Below are 8,133 nucleotides of genomic sequence, written 5' to 3'. Positions count from 1 at the left end.
GAGGCTTGTGGGACCCCAAGCCGGGTCTGTCAGCACCAGTGCAATCTCATTAATGGGCAGTTCAGCCAGACCCTCTCTGACCTACAGAAGGGCTAATGAAGTCAGGGAAGAGGTCACTGGTGGGGGGGCAGGCATGAAGCTTTCCCTGGAATCTGGCCTCCTTGCCTGTTGGATGAGCAGTTTCCTTTTCTCTCCTGATTCCATTTTCCTGGGGTCTGATTCCCTTTTACAGCGAATGAAACAGAAGTTCAGACTCCAAACTCCCAATGTGTCACAACAGTAGCGCAGTGGTGCTTGAAACAGCAGCTCTTTCAGGTTTCTGGCAGGAAGGTGTAGAGCCCTTTACTGAGGCTGAGGAGCAAAGGACACCCAGAGCACCGGCTGCTTTCTCTGGAGCCCAGCACAGAGTGGGATGGCACTGGAGAGCACTCGGAGAGCTTCCTCCCTGCGCTGGCACAAAGGAAGGTATGATTAGGCCTCCCTTTGTAAAGCAAGGCCAGTTTGCACACTAACACAGACTAAGGCCTCACCAGGGGCTGCAGCATCGGAACAGGGCATAAGAAGCCACCAAACACTTTTCCAAAGCTGCCGCCTCTGTACTGGGGCCTCCTGTGGAAGGCAGGCAATTCCTGCAGACCAGGGATGATCCTCAGAGGGCCACAAGGCTACTTTGCAGCCCCTTTAGGCAGTTTCACCTTAACTCAGGCCTCCAGAGCACCACCAATGAGTAAGTACCTCTGCTATTCTGGGCTGGGAATTGATAGCAGCTCTGCCCATGCTCCGTCTTCCGATCTGCTCTCTCTGCTGTTTCTGTTCTGACCCCCGCCAGAGCCTGCCTGGAACAGAGGACCTCATGTGGTGGTGGCCAACTGGGGGACAGACAGGTGCTGCCAAATTAATCTGCCTTGGGACAGAACCAGAAGGGACCCCTGGGTTGCAGATGTCAAGGACATCCCAGCAGCTGCAGCCCATGGTGCATCTTGCTGGACTGACAGCAAGTTCTGGGTTGGGTGTGAGAAGGAACATTTGTCCCCAACACATTCTAGCACCACTTTGATCCCCTTGTGCATCAGCACTTCCTATAGAAACACCAGCATAGGTCAAGCTGCCACAGCTGGAGGAGAGGACAGCACTGGGCAGTGCGCAGGGCTGGAACTCAGGAGACCTTGGTCTACACCTGATGTGGCTGTGGGCTATCTGTGTTTCTTGCAGGGTGCAGCTGCACCCGGTGCTTCATGCCCCACATTTGCACTGTGCATGCTCTGTGGGATTTCTCTGCTCCAGGGAAGAACCCCTGCATCGTTGGCTGGCTCTTTCCTTGAGACCCTCCCTTCCCTGCCCAACTGCTGGCGTCCCTTCCTCCCTGCATAGCTGGTCTGGAGCGCAGTGGGGCAGTTGCTTTGAAGCTCCTCCTGCTGACCTCACAGCTGTTTTCACATCTCCCTTGCTCAGTCCACTCTCCCCCTCTATGGAAACCCCCTTGCAGGGACAAGCACCCTTTGTACTAACCTTGTTGTTGTTGGTCTTTGTGTTGCTCTAAGAGTTGAAAACCACCGGGTGTAAATCTCAAGGAATAGCCGATCCTGCGTTATTTATGCCCTCAGAGGGGCCCTTTGCTTGCTTTTATCCTGCCTCTTTAATACAAACCAGAGATTTTTTTTGGCTTAGAAAGTCTGCTGTGTTCTCTCTCCTCTTCCCCTCCTTCCCTTGGAAGTTCAGATAAGGGAAAGATTTATACTGGTGAGGAAGGAGGCGATGAGCAGGGGGTTAAGAGCCAGTCACTTTGGGGGGTTCTTTGAAGATAAATTTAACTTCATCTTATCTGTGGCCTGTGCACTAGGGGAAACATGAGTGCTGGTCTGCGGGAAGCGGGGGCTGGCTGAGAAAGACGGGGGCTGGTTTTAATCTTTACCCTGGTCCATTTTGGGTTCATTATGGGAACATTTATCATGCTTGATACATGCCGGCCAGGTAAATAACTCTTGGCTTTGCCGTTGTTTCTGGTGCGTGGAGTCCCAGTTCGTCGGCAGGAGCACTTGGGGTCAGCTGGCAGATAAAAGCGCGCCCGCTCCACTGGGCGCTTGCCCTGGACGGTTAATGGGGTGGGATCGGAGAAGCTAGGAGCACTGGCAGGATGCTTTTTTATTTCACATCTCATCCATTAGAGGGAAGCAGGCAGGAGCCATGCAATGGGAGGTGTGTGCTCAGCTCTCAGAGGCTTTGTGAGACACTAATCGAACACATCCCCCCTTCTCTGCTGACAGGCATGGAGGGAGGGTGCGGCTCTCTTGGCCCTGCAGCTGGGGGATAATGAGGACTGAGTCTCATTAGTGACCCGCGTGTTCACAACAGAGGACAACAAAGCTTGCCGGAGCTTGGCGCCAAGAGTTATTAAGGCGCTTAGCAGCTGGGGTGAAGGGGGAGATGCCAAGGGATTGTATCACGGAGAAGGGTGTTTTCCCAACAGGCTTGTCAGAGCTCCAACACAGGCCTGAGCTGGGCTGCCCCAGCCGAAGATCCCACCCCTTGCTCCAGGGGCTGAGGGGATGCAGCAGGCTGTTCATAGTGTAGTGGTGACTCTCCACAGTGCCCCTGGGCCAGGACATGTCACTGCTTAACTGGAACATCTGGGGGAAGCTCTTGCATGACCAGCACCATCCTGACGGGGAGCTTTGGCACAATTCAGCGCTGGCAGGACTGGGCCCAAAGGCAGCATCCTAGTCAGCAGAAAGGGTTTATTGCCAGTGACATAAGACTCCACTGATACCATTTGGGGCAGTGCAGATATAGGGCACTGTAGCAGGGCACTAAGGTGCCTGCTACTGAAACACAGTAAAAGGAGCTCAGCTGCCAGTCACCAGGGCAGCACAGGTGCGGGTTGCCGGGCAACCAGTCTGGTCAGCTGACCGGAAGGGGGCAGGGCCTGGCCTTTATAAACAGCCAGGCTGAGTCACCCTCAAGACCTCATTCTCCGTTATGCTTGAGAGCAAGGCCTTGGGATGTTCCCAGAGCAGCTTTACCACCACGGTGGAAGTACAAGTGCAAAAACATGGGTGGGGTATGTTTCTCGAAGAGCTCTGGGGACACTGTGCCACACCCCTGGGAGCACTGTTCGGGTACAGAAGCCCCAGGCCACCTTCTCAGCAAAGTGTTCTCAGTCTGGGCACAGCAATGGTCACAAAGCTGCGCTGTGTATCCATAGAAGAGGGGTTGTCAACCAGGGGTACACATACCCCTGGGGTACTTTGAAAGGTTCCAGGGGTTATGTGGGGATGGGTGGGGATGGAGCGCTGTCACCCCGTGCCACTGCCTCACAGGAGCAGGGCCAAGGCGAAGCGAGAGCAGGGTTGCACAGATGCTGAGCTGCTGCTGCTCTGCCACTTGGCATGCCTCTGCTCTGCGTCTGGCCGCTCGCCTTCCCCCTCTTCCCCCCCCCCAACAGCTTGGCATCCGGGGGTACACTTACTAAAAAGGGGGCCGCTGTGGGGACACTTATTAAAAAAAGATTGAAAGGCCCTGCCATAGAATAAAGCCACCTCCACCCATTCTGGGTGACACATGATATGCCATTGAAAGGCAGTTTTGCCAGTTAAACTGCAAGTACACAGGAACTCTGCTCACTCCAAGGCCAGGTACAGACATTAAACTTTTATTGATACAAGCGATCAGAGACCGGCCAATACCCATAACAGAACAGAAGTTTGGCACATGGGTTTAAAAATGCTGGAACTCGGTCTAAGATTTGCCTCCCTCTCACCAAAGAGCAAATGTGTGATCTGTTCACTATCAATCTAAACTATGTGGCTTACAGAAAATGGTGTAACTTAGATCAATTTCACCCAGGCTTTTTGAATGTCTGTACCTAGCCCAAAAGGCCAAATTTAGAGCCACATCAGTGCAGTAGCTAAGACTGCTTAGCATAGGATGGGCTGTAAGTGCAAGGGTTTCCAGCTAGAACCTCTCAAGTCTGGGGAGGAATCCGGGGGGAGAGAGTGTGGGGGTATGAGCGAGGAGGGTTGCACAGGCGAGCAGGGGTTCAGGAACAGAGGTCTTAGACAAGAATAGCTGGAGTGGGCTGTTGGTGGAGGCAGGAAATAGTGTGTCACTAGGGCTTTTCTGTCTTCCTGTGCATGCTGCCTTCCTTCTCAAGGGAGCTCCCATTGAATGGGATGTCAGTAAGGAAACCAGCCTAGCACAGACAGCATTTGTGCATGCTTTGTGCAGGAGACTCTGCCCCTGCCATGCTGCAAAAACAGCATGGAAAATGGATTCCCTAGAAGAGAAAAGCAGCCGCACCCAAGGGTGTGAAGATGAAACAACCCAACTCCCTTTCCCTAGAAGGGGCAAGAAGTTCCTCTTCCTGCCTGCAGGAGCCATTGGCTGCGAATGCCTCCGAGACCACTTGGAGTGGAAGGTTGTGTCACGTGTCACTGGAAAGGTCATTTCCCCCAGGTTGGCAAGAAGGCCTTAGATCTGACCTACGACCTCCATGTCAGCAGGTATTAACGATCTCCTTATGCCTCACAGGCAAACAAACAGACTGCCCGGTGTGGGATTCAGGGACTTTGTGGAGAAGAAACTTTGTGAAGTTTGTTATTCTCTTCATCAGGGCCTATTCACGTGAAATATCCCTGTCACCTAGATAAGAAGCCCTGTGTGTGCACATGCACATGCACATGCACATGCACATGCACACACACATCATGTCATTATTAAAGATGTTAGATCCCATCTAACGCTGGACCTGTCCTGTGTGATCTGCTGTCTTTAAGGTCTGTGACCACAAGGAGCTCTAATAGGCTTCCACCAGCCCCCAACAAGACAGAGTGAGGAGGAAGGAGGAGGGAGATTCAGTTTACTCGTCTTCTGGGAATGGAGACTGAGGGAAAAGTTGTTGAAGGAAGCAGCAAAAGGGGAAGTGAGCCTGACCGCCTGTTTACATAAAGCCATGGGGGCATCTCTGTGCAGACCCCTGCCTCTCCTCCAGGCCCCACTCTGCTCCCCAAGTTGATTCAGTAATTTACATCCTGGGGGCTTTGCTTGCCAGGATGCTTTAATTTACCAGAGGAGGGGAAGGCAGGTCTCCGTCGACCAGCCATATATCTGCCAGGGGTTATCTAGGAATTTCAGCTGGGCTCTCTCCCTTATCTGGGCAATATAAAACCTGCCCCCTTTGTGGCTGCCTTGTCCTCTCCCAGGCTGGGCTCTTCACTATCCCTGGGATGGAATCCAGCCGCTTCCCCCCTCACCTCTATCTCTCCCATGGGGCAGGCCTGGTGCAAAGGTTCGGGCCACTTTTTACGAGGCGGGGTGTGTGTATGACTGTATGATGCCACAAGGAGAAACAGGGGCAGGGCTGGGAAAGGCCAGCTTTCAATGGCTGTGACATTGGGTTTAAATCCCTCTTTGCTTCATGCCCAGCTAATCTCTCTGGAGGGTGTAGCCCTTTTCTGCCCACACCTGCCCTGTACCTCAACTCAGGAAACTCCATGAGAAGGTATATTTGCCTCTATGTACCCAGCACACCTCTGGCACTGCAAACAGCATAATAGCATTGTGGGGACACACCTAGGATGTTTGGCAGCACAGGGTGGGATGAAAGTATTAGATCTTTGCCTGATACATCCAGATGCAAGTCAAGACTTCTGTGGTACCGATGCTGCCTGCTGTGACTTCCTTACTCCTGGGATTTTACATGTGCAGGATCTGGTCCTGGCGTGGCCCTTGTTTTCCCTTGTTCAGTGGGTGACAGGTTGGGTGGTGTTTTCCAGAAGTGGAGTCATTGCAGATAGGTGTTAGGAAGGTTCCTATCAGGACCGTAGAGAAGAGTCTCTGAGGCTAACTGGGAACATCTCTGTCTGACTGTTCCTAAGGCAGTAACACTTACCCTGGAGGGAGAAGCAGTTACACCAGTCTTGGATTCTCTCTGGCTTTGGCCCTTCAATTACTTGCATTCAGGCTGTGTCACCTCCACCTCCACATCTCCATGTGATCAGAGATTCTGCTAGGCAGGAACTCTCCCTTGGGTGTCTGCAGCTGATTTGAGACTGTGACGCACAGAATGGGGAACCTGAACCTGGAGTACATTGCAACCGCCATTTGTTTCCTGTTCTTTACTTGACTTACAGCAGCAGCTAAGAGCCTTGGGGAAGTAGAGAATCCCATTGTGCCAGGCGCTACCCGCACATATCCAGCATCAGCCAGCAGAATCTATGGAGTAATGATAGACAAGGGAGTGAAGGGAAACTGAGGTAGAAAGGGATTAAATGACCAATCCAAGGTCATACGCAGAGCCAGAAATGGAACTCAGGTCTCCAAAGCCCCAATTCAGAGTCTTATCCACTAAACAGTTCAGCTTCTTTCCCCTCCATGGCACTGTGGCTTTCTGTTCTCAATATCTATGCAATATGTCTTTGAAAAACATTGAAAGAACCATTTCCTGTCCTTCCTCCTCTCCCTTGGAGGTAAATGCAGCATATAGCAGAAGTGATTCATCAGGCTAAAAACCTGTATTTATGTTTCAATCAACTGGAAATGAATAAGTACCTGAGTAGTGAGACTGTGCATTCTGCATCTGGTTGTTGAAAGATCTGGTCCATTCAGGATGGCTTTTGGCTTTCCTGGGATATTAGAGTTGTACAGGCAGATGGTCTCCAATTTTCTGTCCCTTCTCACCTGTAAAGAGGATGCAGGCACATGTTTGTGAAGAGGCTTCTCCTCAGAGTTCGCACAGGAAGGGCATGAGGCCTCCAAATGTGGCAAGCAAGGAAACACGGTGGAGTCCTTCCTGCTCTCAGTTCTAAGGAATGCCTCAGCTGGACCCTGCGCAAAGTAGGGATTGGGATCCTTGCTTATCCAGAAAAAACCCAGTCCTATACCAGAGACATCACAGGATCTCTGCTGTGGCACAGGGGCATGCGGGGCTATGGCCTTTCTATTGCAGTCTTGGCAGTTAGGTGAGGTATGATCACATAGGCTGCCACGTAACAGTGGTTTCACTACCATGTGGTGGGTTAGTGGAACAGAGAGCAGAAGATGGGTCCAGGGTGCTGGGCTATTACATCCAAATGAACTGTAGGATGAGAGCTGCTCTGGGTCAGGGAAAGAGCCAGTCAGGGGCCTACAGCTGTTAAGTAAATGAGAGCTGGAAGCCAGGGACAGATGTACTGTAGAGAGTCCCCTGGAGATGGCCACATGGCCCTGGGACAGAGATATGATCTGGTGGCTGGCAGGTGCCCAGCGTTGCTAAAGAGATTGCTGAGGACCCCAGTCACGGAGGGATGAGACTAGCCTCAGTTTTCTGACTGCTTGTGAAGAAAAGCAGTGGGGAAAAACAAGGGAGTAATGCATTGTCTCCCTGGGACTTGACAGAGTGAGGTGCCAGCTCTGGGTCTGCAGGACAGTTATCTGGGTGGTCTCCTGGGGCCAGCCTCATGAGGTGGCCCTGGCAGGATCACAGCACCTCTGAACAATGCTTTCTCCACCTGTGTAAGCACAGTGTGATCTCTGGCCAAATACCCATACGTATTATTATTCCACTAGTGAGATCTGGAATGGGCGCAAGGGAACTCAGTATGAGCAGAGATACTACCCCGCAAGAGGTCAAGCACCTTAGGAGAGAGGCCATTTTGTACAGCCAGATCTGTGGGGAAGAGGAGGTAAACCTGAGGCAGGGAGACCTGTGAAAGGGCAGATGCCTCTGGCACTGGGAGGCAAGTCTGACATCCCACTTTCCATAAGTTCCAAGTACATGGGGGCCCCCAAGGGCCTTGGACCCCCTTGGGAAGAGGACCCATCCTTAATTGGGTAGGACAGTCCCAAAATGGGAACATCAAGTCCTGGTCCCAGGCTGCATGACTCCAGGACAGCATTTGTCCTGGATTCCCAGTATCTTTCAGGGATCCAAGTTTTCCATTCACAGAGGAAAAAAGTGGGAAATGGTGGATTTCCCCTTGCAGGCTGGCAGAGTTCTAGCCTGCAAGGGGCTCTGGGGAGCGGGACGTAGGGGACACCATGTGCATGTGTGCATGTGCGTGCACAGTGTCAGGGATACAGCTCCAGGCAGTGGTAGAGACTGGGGGAGGGTGTGTGGAACAATGGCTCACAAAGAGCCTTGTAGCGTTTAGCAAAATG

The 8,133-nt window shown here is 52.3% G+C and overlaps 1 long non-coding RNA gene across 2 annotated transcripts in view; it reads right to left on the bottom strand.

Annotated features, from left to right (window-relative positions):
• Positions 1–4,756: 4,756 nt before the first annotated feature.
• Positions 4,757–8,133, bottom strand: part of LOC109300466 — a 19,393-nt gene continuing 16,016 nt past the window's right edge. For both annotated transcript variants that reach the window (XR_002098243.1, XR_002098242.1), the window contains exon 3: positions 4,757–6,675. This is a non-coding gene — a long non-coding RNA (uncharacterized LOC109300466). The remainder of the gene's footprint in view (positions 6,676–8,133) is intronic.

This window comes from Gavialis gangeticus, unplaced genomic scaffold, assembly GCF_001723915.1.
Source record: "Gavialis gangeticus isolate Ggan-Ray unplaced genomic scaffold, GavGan_comp1, whole genome shotgun sequence".
NCBI classification, from domain to species: Eukaryota; Metazoa; Chordata; order Crocodylia; family Gavialidae; genus Gavialis; species Gavialis gangeticus.
The sequence above is the reverse complement of the archived record's forward strand: the minus strand, read 5'-3'. Positions and strand labels throughout refer to the sequence as shown.